This window comes from Aethalodelphis obliquidens, unplaced genomic scaffold (genome assembly GCF_003676395.1).
Source record: "Aethalodelphis obliquidens isolate GAN/ISIS:26980383/991018 unplaced genomic scaffold, ASM367639v1 scaffold10, whole genome shotgun sequence".
Classification (NCBI taxonomy): Eukaryota; Metazoa; Chordata; class Mammalia; order Artiodactyla; family Delphinidae; genus Aethalodelphis; species Aethalodelphis obliquidens.
In genome coordinates, this window is record NW_020837954.1 from 24,030,329 (window position 1) to 24,049,213 (window position 18,885).

Here is an 18,885-nt window from a genome sequence, read left to right on the forward strand (position 1 = left end):
TCCTTTTACCTACTTTCTCCTCACTTATATCTTTGCTTCTTTCCCCTCTTCTAAAGTACCTCCAAGATAACACAAATTCCTTGGAGGATCCATATTTCCATTTAAAACATGCTCTGAAATACAATCAGCTCTTGAAATTTTTCACAGAAACCTTACCAAGGTGAAGAAGCAAAAGGAATGTAAAATGTAATATGGCCGTGGTTTTTGAACAGGGGGTATTATAGCATAATGAGGAAACAGACCTTCTTCCAGTTTCACTTATCCCAAGAAACTAAAATCGGTGTGAAAAATAATGTCACCTTTTTCACAGAAATATTTGCATAAGGAAAACACTGGCTTTATACCTTGAGACCTAGTCCTCTGTTTATAATTTGTGAAATTATAATTCAAATGCCAATTAGCAAGTAACCAAAAACCAAACCAAGATCCCAAAAGACTTAAAGGTTATTTATAGCAGAGACAGAAATGAAGCCAGATAAAGGAATATATCTTTCCCTGGTACGGTCAATGCACTCATGGGTACTCAGTAAATCATTATTTAGCACAGTCCTTTCTGTAATCATTTAATCCACATACAATGTCCTAGTGGTAAACCAGACACACACAGTCACACCTAACTTGAAATTAGATGATTAATCAGTCAATAAATAAAACTACTTGCCTAACAGTAAAAGTTTTCATTGTAAACAATTAAAATAGCAGCAAAAGAAGCTGAGAACTGACCATGTACAGAATTCTGCATATTGTGAAATTAAAAGTAGAAGAGAGATTGTTTGATAAAGTAGCTGTAAACATCAGCTACTTTTTATGGGACAATCTTTCCAAGATGTCTTCAGCCTGAATATAATAGTTCACAAGAAAGTAAATATGTGTACATCTCAAATGTCTAAGAAATTGCCTTAGTTGGAATATTTTCCCAGACTGACTTACATACTGTCATTCTAGAGGCAAATAAAAATATATCTGTTGAATGGGTTCTTGGGTTTTCTCAAGTTTATCTAGGGACACTTATTCAGATGAAATAAAGAGTTAATTTATCCAAGTAAATTAAACTCAAATTTACACAGTTTTCTAAATTTCTCCAGTTCCAAAGGTTTTCTTTTGTACTACACTTAATTGTAGCACTTTTACCTTATAAAATCATCTCACCATCTCTTTAAAAAGATGAGCTCAGAGGAATATTGGTCAGACCCAATGGCTCAAGGCCCAAAGATCTGGCAAACTGTGGTATTAGATTTTGCAACATCCTTGCTCTTCCTATTTCCTGTGAATTCTGAAGCATTTAAATTGAATTCAAAGTAATTTAATTTTTTAAAAAATTTTATGAGCGCTTTTAGAGTAATTGGACAGCCGTACCTTCTGATCACAAGATCAGCATGTGCAGAGCCCTCTCAGAGTGACCCTAACTGTGTTTCCTTGGAGATGCATGGACTGTATTGGTCTTGAGACCAAGTTCTGCCTGATTGAAGGTCCAATACCCTTAGCGTTGACTAATGTCAAAATATGACAACAGAAAGTAATCATTTCAAATCTTTAAAGGCTACTTTAATTGTGTTTAGACTAAGTACAAAAGCTCATGAAATATTAGACAGAAACAGAAGCGGCTCTTTATACATCTCACAAATTTACAGTCCATAAAAAAAATACATGAAACTAACCACTTGAGATTTGATGGGCAATCAAAATGGGATATCGGGAAAAGGTTAAGCAAAAGCATTTGTCGAATACTGTAAGCATTTAAATGGAAAAAATATGCTAATCTACAAAAATAATATTTTATAAATAAGCTTTCAAACCTAAAATAAAATGGAAATACAATGAAGAATAAATTTGGATCCTGAAACACATTTCAGATAAAGTTATTTTTAAATGTCCGTATTCCTTAAGTAGTTTGTCCCATGAAATAAAACTCATAAATGAAACTGTCTTTTCTGGAAAATAGTAATAGCTAATTAAAGCTCCCAATTCACACAGCTGGAGCATGAATTATTAATGAGCTTAAGGGTTGGTAATAAGAGACCCCTAAGAGGCAGTTTGGCACTGTAAAATACCCTAGAAATAGGAGATTCAAGGAAGGGAAAACCAGTTCTCTCAAGAAAGAGAAATAAGGCATTTTCTACAATTGTATTTTAAATATTCATAAAGCAAGAAAACTAGAGATGCCTGGTAAAAGTAAAAACCAATAATATAAAAATTCTACTAATGAACATTATTGATGGAGTTAACTGCTAGACAGAGTAATGACTATTCTACAGTCAGCACAGCAGATACAGGTTTTTCTTTAAATTGGTTTGGTCACGTAACTCATTAAAAATGTATGTTTGAAGGACTATTTTGAAAGCATCATATAGGGTAAGCTGCAACTGAATCAAAAATATTAAGGATAGCTCTGAGTTAGAATTTCCTTAACCCCCAAATTCCTACTTAGACCATTCTTTTGGAAACCAGCATTCCCAAAAAGAAATCAACCATTAGCAGCACAGAGATGTGTATACACCAAGCAGAGACAAGAGTGTAGTAAAACAGGCTAACTTGGAATCACCAGGCAACAACAACAACAACAAAAAAAGTTGTCTTTCATCACTGTCCCACCTTCCAGAAAGTTCTCATATGTACGGATTTATCAGCAGTTCCCATTCATCAACTCAGCAGTGCATAAGAAGCCAAACTCATCATCCAGGTTTGACATCTACTGTTTCCAAGTGTTCAAACAGAGTGTGCCTTCATGGTTCTCCTATTTGAAATATTTTAAATGAGAAAATTGGGACAGTTAACTACGGTTAGAAATTTTGAGTAGTTAACTCATAAAGGTACTAGCAGAAAAGAAGCAAAGTTTAACACTATTGCATTCCCATGCTGAAATTAAGCAGTCTTCTTGAAGAGTCTAGTATGAAAGCCTTAGACCAGTAAGTTGTTACTCCTCTGTAGCCCTATCTTTATCCCACCCATTCTATGACTGTTAAAATAAGAGATGTGCCTTTCCCTTCACTTGTGTGTGTGTGTCTTTTTTTTTTTTTACTTCTTTAATTATTGTAGGTCTTTAAGTTTCATAATCTATGGAATTGAAAAACTCAGGTATGCTTGAAAGCAAAAGCAATTATCTGCACCTACAAGAGAAATGATATTTAACTCAATTGTAAATCAGTTAACATTTAATTAATGTTTACTGTGTGTCACATCCTGTGTTAACAGGAAACATAATACATGAGAACACAGAAAACTCTAATCACAGTTAATTCCAAAACTTTATTGTAGCCAAAGTTGCAAACTAACCACTGATGAACCAGGTCTTTTCCAGACCTGTTGATGTTGGTGGGAGTCCTCATCTTCCCTTGCCTCTTTCCCTTCTGGTCTCATGGGCTGTATCAGAACTGAAAGTCAGACAAAAAATGGGCAGCAAAACTACAGGATTCTACAGATCACCACCCGTCATCTCTCTCTGGAAAAGTCTTGTCTTGAACTTTATCCACTGGTGGTAAGTACTGTACTGGAGAAGACCAAGCTAGCCTGAGGCAAAACTCCCAAGGTAATGAGTTTATTTTCAGAGCCCTACATACTCCTTTCAGCATGTCATTTTATCCACAGTAGGGGCTGGCTCTATCCCAGCAGACAGCACAATGTGGAGCCCAGAGGAAGTATCAATAAATATTTGTAGGATCAAATTGAGTAATTAATATGTAGTTTCTATTCCTGGATTCCTTAGCCACCATCAGCCAAGTTCCACAGCAGCAATAAAACATGGCCACTATCACAACTTACCACAGAAAGTCATCCTCAGAAAGTCATCTCAGATTCCATTAAAATGCTCACAACAGGGGGAGGCACTCAAATTTGACTATTCCAGGGTAGATGAATTAATCAATAACTTTTTACCTGACAGTTTCCATAAATACAATGAATGTTCAGGGTTAAATTTTCAGGTATTATCAAAAGCTGAGGCCAGGGGAATCCCTCAGATCACAGACACCTTTCCCTAATCCACAAGGCTATGCCTGGAGCCAAACATTGCTGCTGGAGAAAGGGAAAAGAGGGGAATTTTTTCTTTATTTCTGTATATATTCTGTTATGCTCTTCATTACTACCAAGCAAATCTAAAATAGATTATGCCACAATCATTTTAAAATATATCACAAGGCCGACTCAAGAAAAACAAAAATAGTCTCTCTTGCTTATTATTAACACAGGTTATTTACACAGAGGCACAATGGTACACTGGTTAGCAGCACAGACTCCAGAAGCCTTACTACTTGTGGCTTTGGACAAGTTGCTTAACTGCTCTGTGCCTCTGTTGTCGCATCTCTTAGGAGACAGTAAAACACCTTCCTCCTAGAGTTGCCATGAGGAAGAATAGCGCATGGCACAAAATGTACGCTTAGTAAGGAACAACTTCTCTAATTGAAACTCAAGAAAACTAGACTGTAATCAGTCAAGCTACCAGCCATTTTGGTTCATACAACATAAATGCAAACCGAGGAATGAAAACAAGCACTAGACTTTCAAACAAATGAGCAGAGACTTGATAGTTGGGGCCTCAGATTAAAATATAACTGAAGAATTCACATTTTAGCAGTGCTCAGACATTTTAAGTTACTGTGATGAGTGACTGAAAATATAAATTCAGGTATCAACCAACAAATGGGAATTTTAAGAAGTAATGGTCTTTCCAGCACCCCTAAAATATATTGCAGAGTAAGTCAATCTCTCAAACCAAGGATGGTAATTGGCTAGAAAAGGTTTAAAATACTTCCCTACCAACTGGTAAATAGCCTCTGCCTCACACATGTCCCCAGGCACCCCTCCATCCCCCCAGACACCGCCACAGTGCAGCACCAAAGGGCTAAGCCCTGACACAAGCTCAGCCAGGGACCTCCAGGACTGACTCCAGAGCTGCAGCCAGCACGTATACCAGCACATACCACTTGTTATGGGTGAAATTAGGTCCCAAAAAACAATATGTTGAAGTCCTAACCCCCAGTACCTCAAAATGTGATCTAATTTGGAAATAGGGTCTTTCCAGAAGTAATCATGTTACAGTAAGGTTATTATGGCAGGCCCTAATCCAATATGACTGGTGTACTTGTAAAAAGGGGGAATTTGGACATCAAGACAGATATACACACAAGGAGAATGCATGTGAAGATGAAGGCAGAGATGGGGATGATGCTTCTACAGGCCAAGGAACTCTAAAGATTGCCAGTAAACCACTAGAACCTTGGAGAGAGGCATAGCACTCAGAAGGAACGAACACCACTGACACTTTGATCTCAGACTTCAGGCCTCCAGAACTGTGAGACAATAAATTCATGTTCCTTAAGCCACTGAGCTTGTGGTATTTGGTTATGACAGCCCTAGCAAACTAATACACCATTTCTAATTATACCTTTCCATGAGGTGGTATATACCTCCTGGACTTTTCATAAAACCTAAGCACAATTCCTCAAATCTTGGGAAGATAAAAGTAAGATTATTGTGCAGCTGTCTGAGTACATTCTCATAACTCAATCAGAAGTCCAGTGCCTTTAGGAACTAAAGGGGATTTGAGAATCGAAGGTTAAAAAAAAAAAAAAAAAAAGGCTGGACACCCACCGATTCCCAAAGCCTGGGACAGGTTAGATTTTCATGTTCCTGAACTGAAGCCAGGTTTTACTAACAAGGGTTACTTGCAGCCCCACCTGCTCATTAACCTTGGTCAATAGCCTTTGTGTACATGAAAGAGCAAGTCTCCTGAGAAACCCAGAAAACTGGATAAGGTTAAAATAGAGAGTCCTGTGGAATTGTTTCACCAGGCATTCTTGGAAGAAAATAATAAGAATGCCTGCTTCTGAAACTCAAGTAACTTGCACATTCCTCATCTTAAAACCTCATGATGTAAATTGAACACTTACAGTAGAGATCTCAGGATATCATGAATTGAGCTGATATACATGTACTTGAATTTCCTCCCATGTTATAGGCAAAGAAAAGAGGCCCAGAGATGCATAGTCAATCAGGGGAGGGGCTGAAACTAGACTCTCACCAGATTTTCCATCAAACCACTCAATCCACTCAAATTATTATTAAATACTAATTATATGCTAAGGATACAGAGGCGAGAGCAGTGAGGAGAGGGGGGATGTGGACACCTAAAGAATTAAAGTAGAAAGGGTTAATATGGTGAAAACACTTAGAGCAGTCGTAGGTAAGAGTCAAAGTCACACAAAGGAGATGCCCTTTGAGCTGGACTTTTGAAAAAAGTCAGCATTCCCCAAGCCAATGTGGAGGCCAGGAAGGCAGAGGAAGAAAGGCTCTTCCAATCAGAACAGTAGGAGAAAAGCGACAAAGCACAGAGTGGGAGGTCCCCAGTGGGAAGTGTCTGGAGGAGGGCAAACCGGGCCTCGGATGTCAGAGGCTTGGGGCTTTATTTTACAGGCAAAGTAGAGCTACCGAAGGGTTTATACGGGATATGATCAGTTGTTTCAGAAAACTTACTTAGTGACAATGTTTAAAATAAATGAGCTGGAGATAAACTTTTAATAATTCTCCCTGCATCCAGCCTATTTCAAGAGTTTGGGAAAAATAAGAGTAGAAAACGATAAGTCAATTCAAAAGGGGAACTAACAAAACGTGGTGGCCTGTTGAACAAAGAGAAGGAAAGTGAGGCCAAAGATGACCGTGAAGGTCTACAGTCAAAAAAAAAGACAAGAGTGATGATGTTATCAGCTGAGAAAATAAATCCTGGGAAAGGTGCTCATTCCTGAGGAACTTTCAGATTGTCTCTCACAGCTTCTTTCTGACACTAACAGGATCATAAAGTTGTGTGGAACTAGTATAAAACTTTGTGATAATAACCCTATCCACTGATTTAAGGTAAAGAAAAGACACTTTGAGTGTTCAGCATTGACAACACACACATTTCAAATACTGCCCTAGGAAGTATTTATATTTAACCTGATTGTAACAGGGGTAATTATTGTAACTTTGAAAAACAAATCTCAAACAGAGAAACACCAAATATTCCTTTTGTAAGTTATATTATAAAAGGCATCAATAAACCAAAGACAAATAATTGATTTTGATAATTTGGGATTTATATTTTAACACAAAGAATTCCAGTGTAACTCCAAACTAAATTTATGCTTGAGTGTGGATAGGTATTCATTCAATCAATGGGAGAACACAAGAGGCAATTCAGATATATAAAGGTTTAGCCACATCCTAAAGGACCTCAACTCTTATTTATCATGAGTTTGAACAAAATATGGAGCACGCATGAGTTTATGTCCAATAGCATTTGTAAAAGTATATCAAGAGCTTTGTAAAACTCATTAATATAGACCTTGAAATTATTCATAGAAGTAGCCTCAAGTCTTCTCATTTTATATTCTATCCTTAAGCCACCTCTTCCATTTCCATGCAGTTGTTGTCTGATGATTCCAAATACAGTCCTCTCTCCTGGGCTCCAGATCTTTTTCAACTGGGTACCATACCTCTCAGCTCAAACTGAACACAACCAAAACTGAAATCAAGTCTTTTGTCTCCCCAGATAAGCTGGCACTTCCTTCTTTATTGTCTATCTTGGCTAATGGAATTGTCATCTACCTAGGCTCCCTATGGCTGGAGCTTCAGAGTCATCCAGGATGACTCATTCCAAATACCTCAATCAGTCCCTACACCCATTTTCTAACTAAGACTGCCCTGTCCCCTTCCAGCCACATTGCTACCTGCCATGTTTCAGGATCCCATAATGCTTGCATGGAAAATTGCAGCATCCTTTTTCACCTTGCCTCAAATATCTACACTTCCAACAAAGTGACCCCTCTGAAGCATAACTCTCTAAAGCACCACCATATTCTTTGGATAAATATACGTCAATAGCTTCTCCTTGCCTTCAGGATGAATTCAAACAGCTTATGTAGTAGGCAAAATAATGACCTTCCAAAGATGTCCATGTCCTAATTCCAGAACTTGTGATGCCACAGTACCTCAGATATTTTCTCTTAAATGTATTTTTCATGAGCAAAACACACCCAGGTTTACTAGAAAATCCCATCCCTACTAAGTCAGTGGTGATGAGATGACAAGCAAAACGCTGCAGAAATAAAAGAATATTAGGAAACTTTTACGGAGACACCACCTCAAAGAGCATCAATGTAAAGGTACCTCACCGACACTGTACTCCCTACCCTAGTTGTGGAGTCAAAAAACCTCCGATGTTGACAGATTTTGATGGTAAAAGAACTTTACAGAAAAAATGTGCTCTAAGAGGGCAACACAACTCACCTGGCAAGGAACATGCTCTGAAAGCTCACGCAGAAGTTCTCCTCCAGTCCATGTTTCTAAGAGAGCTGTTCTCCCCCCTCAAGAAACAACGGATCAAAACAGCGCTAGTGGAAGCACCTGCTGCTGAATCAGCAGCTTTAGGTTCATTTGTTTAGTTTTTCTCTCCGGTCACTTTCTCCAACAATACTTATAAAGGCTTGTTTTTACACAAAAAGGTTAGACTATTAAAACATAATAAAAAAAAATTTTAATGGTCAGGCTTTAGGTATGGTACTAGGAAACTTAGATTCTTAATCAGAGCTTGTATTTCCCATAGGGCATGGGTCCAAGCAAGTTATCTTCTACCTTTAAGCAGAAACTTGTTGCCATCTCACTGTTTTTCCCAGTTTCCAGTGCCCTATACTACTGGTTGTCATCACACTTGACATGCCCATCTGCAAGGCTTAGTCCATTTCAGGCAGGTTTTACACCATTTCTAAGGCTTTCTTTAGGAGATTATTTCACCTAATTCAACAAAGACCAATTACATCCCATCCATTACCTCATTCATTTATGGAATTAACACATTTTAACCTCCTTCTGCATACAGGCACTGGGCCTTTTCAGAAAGGAAGTTGCCATAGACTTGAATGTTTTTATCCCCCCAAATTCATGTTGGTACCTAATCCCCAATGTGATTGTATTTGGAAGTGGGGCCTTTCAGAGGTGAATAGATCATGAGGGTAGAGCCCTCATTTATGGGATTAGTGCCCTTATAAAAGAAACTTTAAAGAGATCCTTGTCCCTTCTACCATGCGAGGACATAGCAAAAAGATGAACCTATGAACCAGGAAGCAGGTCCTCACCAGATACAAAATTTTGGACTTCCCAGCTTCCAAAACTGTTAGAAATAAATTTCTGTTGTTTACAAGCCACCCAATCTGTATAGTATTTTCATTGCAGCAGCCAAGCTAAGACAGAAGCCAAAAGCATATGGGACCCAATACCACTGCTCATACTGGGGTTCCAGATGTCACTCCCAATCAAGAAAGATAATTTCCTGAATAGCTACTCTTTTCCCAGCATCACAGCATTACAGAGGACTTTAAAACATGGTTCCTGCTCCCACAGAGTTTACACAGCAGTCAGAAAATCAAAATGCATAAACATGAAAGAACAAGAGAAAGAGCCAAGTGAAAAGCTTCTTTCAAGGTAGATAAGAGTTAACACAAAGGGAAGGGGTGTTTCAATGTGGACTAAGCCAAATAAGCTATAGGAGGTCCAGAAGACCTGTTGCTTGAGCTGAGCATTCTGTCTGGTGTGGTGAAGTATTGGATAGCATTACGGGAAAAGAAAACACAGGAGCCAGTGCTGAGATGAGAATTTGCACAGCATTTTGAAGGCTGCCTAGGATATTTTCCACTTTAATCAAAGAAACTGCTAAAGAAACTATTTCTCTCAAACTAAGACAATATAGAAAATATCCTGGGGGGATAGGGTATGTGAAAAACTACTCATGGAGTAACACTTGGAAAGGAAATATTACTTTCCATTTTAAGGGGGGAACATTAACATTTTCAACTTCCATCTTATTCCATTATTTCAATAACAGAAGTGCTTTGAACTTTTAATCTACTATCCTTCTACAAACTACCATAAAGAGAGAACATTCTCTCCCGTATGAAAAAAAATGCTCCTTTTACTGGTATTTACAAATTACATTTTGTGTGGAAATGACAATACAAATAAGACACCCTGCCTTCTATTAGTTTGGGCCAATAAGAGACACCAGAGACCAACAAAGGCACAAAACTCCATTCCTCCAATTGTATAAGGCTCATTTTCATGATTTTATAAAACATCATTTCTAGGAATATTACATAACCCTAATAATTCACAGAATAAAAGCACCCCTGTCAGGTTGCAGTGGATATCAAACTAACAGCAAAATCACTGCTATATTTTCAGAAATGTGTGTCAAATTCATATTTCACATGTTATGAAATAGTTTGGAAAAAACAAATCAACAAAGAAAAAGAGAAGCAGGATTCATAATATTAAAATATCACATTACCAGCTGAAAATACGTCCAGTCTCTAATCACAGCACTTTACTAGCCCAATGAAAATCAAAGGGGGAGACAGAACATTGAAAATAAGGTTAATGGTTCTAACAGTTTATTGCAACAAGAACTACCCTTCTTTTTAGAAATGATTTTTCCACTATCAGGTCATTTCGGGGACCTTTTATTAATCTCCTAAATTGATATTTAATAATCTAGAAATAGTGAATGAATACCTCTCCAGGAAGATATTATATAACAGCCAAAACAAACTGCATCTAGACAATGATCTTTTGGAAAAGAAAAATTATCTTATTCAAGGTTTGGATTCAATATACTGAAAACAAATCTGTACCATTGCAGCAAAGAAAGGTTGGGCTTTTCTTTTCCTTTGCTGAATAAAGACAGAAGTTGGTAAGACTTGCTAGGTTCTTAAAAGAAAATAATTATATTGCTTAGCTGACAGTGCTTTGTATATAGAAGGTGCTCAAAAAATACTTAGTAAAAGAATTAATTATTTTTTAACTGTGAAAATTTTAAATTAAAAAGCTGATTTATCAGGTCAGCCCAGCCAAACAATGAGGACAATTTTTTTTTGGATGGAACGATATTTCTCCATCATCTCCCTCACCATCTCCACCCTAATTTCAGCCAGGTCTGGCAGCAATCATCTTCCACTCAGTAAAAAGGAGCAATGTCTTATTATACAATTACGTGGAATTGCTTTTCCTCTATAAACAAACACAAAATTTCAGAAACATGGTAGCACTAGGTCTAGATTCTTTGTCATGTTTTTCCTCTTGGCAGAAACCTACAAAGAACAGATGGAGACATAGTGGTGGTTAAAAACACAAATACACATATAATCATTTATAGTCTTCAAAAAACTGGAACAATTCTGCATGCAAATATTTCATCTGTCTTGAAAGACATAATGAATTTTCAATAGGCATAGTCAAAAAAGACAGCTTTGACAAGGAAAAACATCAAGTAGCATCTGATAGCAAACATGCTAAACTATGAATAGCTGAAATGTTCCACACTCACAAGTATACATTTTTGAAAAAAGAAACTCATTGAATGTTCTTCAGGTTATACTCATACTTATATTCCTCCTTGATAGACGAAAAAGTGAAAACAGGGCTCTTACAGTTCAGAGAATTTCCCAGTCTACCAAAAAAGAACAATAAATATCTGCTAAATTTTCATATTTTTCACCGTGAGATAGTATTATACTGAGACCCTCCTGCAAAATTAATTATTCCTAAAAAAATGTGAAGAATAATAATTACCTTTCACAATGTTTATAAAGGCTTATTCAAGTTCCAAAATTTAGAATGTATTATTTAAGAAAACTTTTTAGGGGGACCTTCAAGATGGCAGAGGAGTAAGATGTGGAGATCACCTTCCTCCCCACAAATACATCAAAAATACATCTACATGCAGAACAACTCCTACAGAACACCTACTGAATGCTGGCAGAAGACCTCAGACTTCCCAAAAGGCAAGAAACTCCCCACATACCTGGGTAGAGCAAAAGAAAAAAGAAAAAACAGAGACAAAAGAATAGGGCTGGGACCTGTACCTCTGGGATGGAGTGTGAAGGCGGAAAAGTTTCCACACACTAGGAAGCCCCTTCACTGGCAGAGATGGGGGTGGCAGGGGGAAGCTTTGGAGCCACAAAGGAGAGCACAGCAACAGGGGTGCAGAGGGCAAAGCAGAGACATTCCCACAAAGAGGATCGGTGCCGACCAGCACTCACCAGCCTGACAGGCTTGTCTGCACACCTGCTGTGGCAGGTGAAGGCTGGGAACTGAGGCTCAGGCTTCAGAGGTCAGATCCCAGGGAGAGGACTGGGCTTGGCTGCATGAACACAGCCTAAAGAGGGCTAGTGCACCACACCTAGCCAGGAGGGAGTCTGGGAAAAAGTCTGGACCTGCTGAAGAGGCAAGAGAAAATTGTTTCGGGGTGCACAAGGAGAGGGGATTCAGAGCACCACCTAAGTGAGCTCCAGAGATGGGCACAAGATGCAGCTATAAGCTCAGACCCCAAAGAAGGGTATGAAATGCTAATGCTGCTGCTGCAGCCACCAAGAATCCTGTGTGAAAGCACACGTCAATACCACATGCCCCCAGGGGCTTGTGCAGCCCGCCACTGTCAGGGTCCTGTCATCCAGGGACAACTTCCCTGGGAGAACATACGGCATGCCTCGGGCAGTTGCAACATCATGCCATCCTCTGCCACCAAATGCTCGCCCTGCATTCCAATTATGACTACTGTACCCCTCCCTCCCCCCCAGCCTGCGTTAGCCAGAGTCCCCTAATCAGCCGCTGCTTTAACCCCCTCCTGTCTGGGTGGGTAACAGATACCTGAGGGTGGCCTACTCGCAGAGGTGGGGGCAAAACCAAAGCTGAACCCAAGGAGGTGTGTGAACAAAGTAGAGAAAGGGAAATCTCTCCCAGCAGCCACAGGAGCAGTGGATTAAATCTCCATGATCAACGTGATGTACACTGCATCTGTGTAATACCTGAACAGACAACGAAACATCCCAAAATTGAGGCGGTGGATGTTAGGAGCAACTGTAGACTTGGGATTTGCTGTCTGCAACTGATTTGTTTCTGATTTTTATGTTTTTCTTAGTTTAGTGTTTAGTGCTTATTATCATTGGTGGATTTGTTTCTTGAATTTGTTGCTCTCTTCTTTTTTTTATTATTATTTTAATAAACTTTTTTCTTTCTTTTTTTCTCCCTTTTCTTCTGACCTGTGTGGCTGACAGGGTCTTGGTGCTCCAGCCAGGTGTCAGGCCTGAGCCTCTGAAGTGGGAGAGCTGAGTTCGGGACATTGGTCCACCAGAGACCTCCCAGCCCCATGTAACATCAATCTGCGAGAGATCTCCCAGAGATCTAAGTCTCAATGCAAAGACCCAGCTCCACTCAACGGCCAGCAAGCTCTAGTGCTGGACACCCCATGACAAACAACTAGCAAAACAGGAACACAACCCCACCCATTAGCAGAGAGCCTGCCTAAAATCATACTAAGTTCACAGACACCCCAAAACACACCACTGGATGTGGCCCTGCCCACCAGAAAGATCCAGGCCCACCCACCAGAACACAGGCACCAGTCCCCCCAACCAGGAAGCCTACACAAGCCACTGAAACACCCTCACCCACTGGGGGCAGACACCAAAAACAACGGGAACTACGAACATGAAGCCAGCAAAATGGAAACCCTAAACACAGTAAGTTAAGCAAAATGAGAAGACAGAGAAATATGCAGCAGATGAAGGAGCAAGGTAAAAAGCCACCAGACTAAACAAATGAAGAATAAGAAGTCTACCTGAAAAAGAATTCAGAGTAATGATAGTAAAGATGATCAAAAATCTCACAAATAGAATGAAGATAATAAAAGAAACGTTTAACAAGGACCTAGAAGAACTAAAGAGCAAATAAACAATGACGAACAAGACAATAAATGAAATTTAAAATTCTCTAGAAGGAATCAATAGCAGAATGACTGAGGCAGAAGAACGGATAAGTGACCGGGAAGATAAAATAGTGGAAATAACTACCACAGGGCAGAATAAAGAAAAAAGAATGAACTGAGGACAGTCTCAGAGACCTCTGGAACAACATTAAATGCACCAACATTTGAATTTCAGGGGTCCCAGAAGAAGAAGGGAAACAGAAAGGTACTTAGAAAATATTTGAAGAGATTATGGTTGAAAACTTCCCTAACATGTTAAAAGGAAATAGTCAGGCAAGTCCAGGAAGTGTAGAGAGTTCCAGACAGGATAAATCCAAGGAGAAACATGCCAAGACACATAATAATAAAACTATCAAAAGTTAAATACAAAGAAAAAATATTAAAAGCAGCAATGGAAAAGCAACAAATAACATACCAGAGAATCCCCATAAGGTTAACAGCTAATCTTTCAGAAGAAACTCTGCAAGCCAGAAGGGAGTGGCAGGACAAACTTAAAGTGATGAAAGGGAAAAACCAACAACCAAGATTACCCTACCTGGCAAGGATCTCATTCAGAATTCACAGAGAAATTAAAAACTTTACAGACAAGCAAAAGTTAAGAGAATTCAGGGCCACCAAATCAGCTTTACAACAAATGCTAAAGGAACTTCTCTAGGCAGGAAACAAGAGAAGGAAAAGACCTACAAAAACAAACCTAAAACAAATAACATGGTAGTAAGAACATACATATGGATAATTACCTTAAATTTAAATGGATTAAATGCTCCAATGAAAAGACATAGACTGGCTGAATGGATCCGAAAACAAGACCCATATATATGCTGTCTACAAGAGACCCACTTTAGGCCTAGGGACACATACAGACTGAAAGTGAGGAGATGGAAAAAGATACTCAATGCAAATGGAGATCAAAAGAGAGCTGGAGCAGCAATACTCATATCAGACAAAATAGACTTTAAAAAAGAGACTACTACAAGAGACAAAGAAGGACACTACATAATGATCAAGGGATCAATCCAAGAAGAAGGTATAACAATTGTAAATATTTATACACCCAACACAGAAGCACCTCAATACATAAGGCAAATGCTAACAGCCATAAAAGGGGAAATCGACAGTAACACAATCATAGTAGGGGACTTTAACACCCCACTTTCACCACTGGACAGATCATTCAAAATGAAAATAAATAAGGAAACACAAGCTTTAAATGACACATTAAAGAAGATAGACTTATTTGATATTTATAGGACATTCCATCCAAAAACAACAAAATACACTTTCTTCTCAGGTGCTCATGGAACATTCTCCAGGATAGACCATATCTTGGGTCACAAATCAAGCCTTGGAAAATTTAACAAAATGGAAATCTATCAAGTATCTTTTCCGACCACAACACTATGAGACTAGATATCAATTACAGCAAAAAAAAAAAAAAATGTAAAAAATACAAACACATGGAGACTAAACAATATGCTACTAAATAACCAAGAGATCACTGAAGAAATCAAAGAGGAAATCAAAAAATACCTGGAAACAAATGACAATGAAAACACGATGACCCAAAACCTATGGGAAGCAGCAAAAGCAGTTCTAAGAGGGAGGTTTATACCAATAAAATCCTACCTCAAGAAACAAGAAAAATCTCAAATAAACAACCTAACCTTACATCTAAAGCAACCAGAGAAAGAACAAAGAAAACCTAAAGTCAGTAAAAGGAAAGAAATCATAAAGATCAGATGAGAAATAAATGAAACAAAATAAACAATAGCAAAGATCAATAAAACTAACAGCTGGTTCTTTGAGAAGATAAACAAAATTGACAAACGATTAGCCAGATCCATCAAGAAAAAAAAGGGAGAAGACTCAAATCAACAGAATTAGAAATGAAAAAGAAGTAACAACTGACATGGCAGAAATACAATGGATTATGAGAGATTACTACAAGCAACTCTATGCCAATAAAATGGACAACCTGGAAGAAATGGACAAATTCTTAGAAAAGTACAAACTTCCAAGACTGAACCATGAAGAAATAGAAAATCTGAACAGACCAATCACAAGCACTGAAATTGAAACTGTGATTAAAAATCTTCCAACAAACAAAAGCCCAGGACCAGATGGCTTCACAGGTGAATTCTACCAAACATTTAGAAAAGAGAAAAGACATATCCTTCCCCAACTCTTCCAAAATACATCAGAGGGAGGAACAAAACAATCCCACTACTGGGCATGTACCCTGAGAAAACCATAATTCAAAAAGAGTCATGTACCACAATGTTCATTGCAGCTCTATTTACAATAGTCAGGACATGAAATCAACCTACGTGTCCATTGACAGACGAATGGATAAAGAAGATGTGGCACATATATACAATGGAATATTACTCAGCCATAAAAGGAAACAAAATTTAGTTATTTATAGTCAGGTGGGTGGACTTAGAGACTGTCATACAGAGTGAAGTAAGTCAGAATGAGAAAAACAAATACCGTATGCTACCACATATATATGGAATGTAAAGAAAAAAACAATGTTCTAATGAAGCTGGGGCAGGACAGGAATAAAGATGCAGAGTTAGAGAATGAACTTGAGGACATGGGGAGCGTAAAAGGTAAGCTGAGATGAAGTAAGAGTGGCATTGACATATATACACTACCAAATGTAAATAGATAGCTAGTGAGAAGCAGCCACATAGCACAGGGAGATCAGCTTGGTGCTCTGTGACCACCTAGAGGGGTGTGATAAGGAGGGTGGGAGGGAGATTCAGGAGGGAGTAGATATGGGGATATATGTACACATATAGCTGATTCACTTTGTTATACAGCAGAAACTAAGAAAACATTATAAAGTAATTATACTCCAATAAAGATATTAAAAAAAACCCTAGCTCATTATCATTACTATCATTATTATTTAAATGAAGCAAAGGTATTTCCAACAACGACAATAATAACAACAAAAAACCACTAATGGGAAGGATACAAGAAAACCAAAAAGTCCAAATAATATAATATTTGGGAAAGATAATGGTACTTAACAATGCTAACCATGGTGATAAAATAAATATCAAGAAAGTTATTATAACTTTTAAAAATAGGTGGTTATTTCAGTAAAACTGCTGGAGTCTTGCTAATTGAATGTAATATTTCTTTAATGGCAATAGAATCAGTACACGCTGCACGACTTAAGAGCCAAAAACCTATTGAATTCGTGGTACTGAGAAACTTCAGACAACCCACGATATGTAAATCTTCTTCATCTTAATTGTTGACAAATTTAAAAAATGAAATTTGGAATCTGCATGCATGCACACACACATACACAAGCCTAGACACACACAAATTTACTCATACGTACTTAAGAACTGTGAAGGTCTGAGGTTATAACCTACCTGCAAGCAAACATATTAACCTGTCACTGCTTCATGGCCAATGACAGAAGAGACTTCTAGGTCAGAGACAAAGGACTTGATTACTCACAGCACAGCAAGCATGAGCTTCACATTTATTTTGGTTCTCCTTGCTCCCCAAGTCCCAACACAGTAATGTTGAGCATCTCACATAAATGCTATGCACAGAGTTGGTTTTCATCAAGCCAAGGGATACTAAGCTAAAGCAAACCCAATCTTTTATAATAGACAGCAAGCAAATCTGCCCTACCTTTGCCCTAGAGGGAAACATTATCTTTATTATACTGGACAGTAAATAAACCTGCCCCTGCTCCAGAGGAGGACATCACTAGCTCCATCTACCAAGGCTTTTCACTATACAAACATCCTTGAAAGGACTGTCTGCAGGAAAATCTGTCAGTGCTTTTGCTTGCAAGAGTGCAAAAATACAAGAGGCTCACAGAGAATTGTCTCCCAGCACATAGATGTTATTTGTAATATAGAGAGAGTTTATGACCTTTAAGTCCCATTTTGCCAGCTTGGAGAACCTCCTATTTCTCTGAGTATTCTATTTTAATATGATTCCAAGGCCCTGCCTCTCTATTGTGAGAGGATCTTTGGTCTGTCAGGTTCCTGCCTTCCTTAATAACTCAGAGAAACCTAGGGGTCAGTCAATGCAAAGGCCAACTGTGATTGTTCTCACATCTTCCCTGGATCTGGAACTCAGATTCACCCTGTTAATGCAAGAGGATTTCATGCTCCCCTAGATTCTAGGTGCTCTAGATTACCTCGTGTATTAGTTTTCTGTTGCTGTCATAACAATTTACCTCAAATGAAGCAATTAAACCAATACCTATTTATTACCTCATAGTTTCTGTATCTCATAACTCTGGGCACAGAATAGCTCAACTGGACTCTGACTAAAGGGGTTGGCAGGGCTCCATGCCTTACTGGATGTTTTGGAAAAGAATACTCACAAACACATTCAGGATGTTGGCAGAATTCAATTCCTTCTCATACTTTCCACTTAGTCCTTTCATCTTCAAGTCAGCAATTATATTCCAAGTCCTTCTCACCTGTGGAATCTCTCTGACATCTTCTTCTCCTCTGCTCTCTGCTTTTAAGAGCTCATGTAATTGTACTAGACCCACTCAGATAATCTAGGATAATCTTCCTATTTTAAGGTCAATGGATTAGTAAACTTAATTACATCTGCCAAGTCTCTTTTGCCATGTAAGGAAATATACTCCTGGGGATTAGGGCATAGGATCTTCTTGGGGGTCATAAATATTTCTACCACTCTCTGCTACACAAAGTGTGGTCTTTAGGCCAGCAGTATTAACATCACCTGGGAACTTGTGAGAAAAGCAGAATCTCAGGATTCACCCCATATCTGGTTGATTAGAACCTACACTTTAACAAGATCCTCAGATGACTCATATACACACTGAAGTCTGGTCTTCAGGGTGAAGTGATGTCCAGAAAAGCACTGGATATGTATAAGTCTAGAACATATTGCCAGATGCTGCTCCTACCACTCAAAAAATTACACACAGTCAAAATTTGGGTAATCAGAAAATATTCCTCCCCTTCTCCCTGCTAATGACAATTTTTCTAGTCTTCACTTGACAAAACCTAGAAAGCTGAAGCTTTGCAACTGGGGTTAAGATTCTTATCCTTGTCATTACCACCTCCTGCTTGCCGAGATTC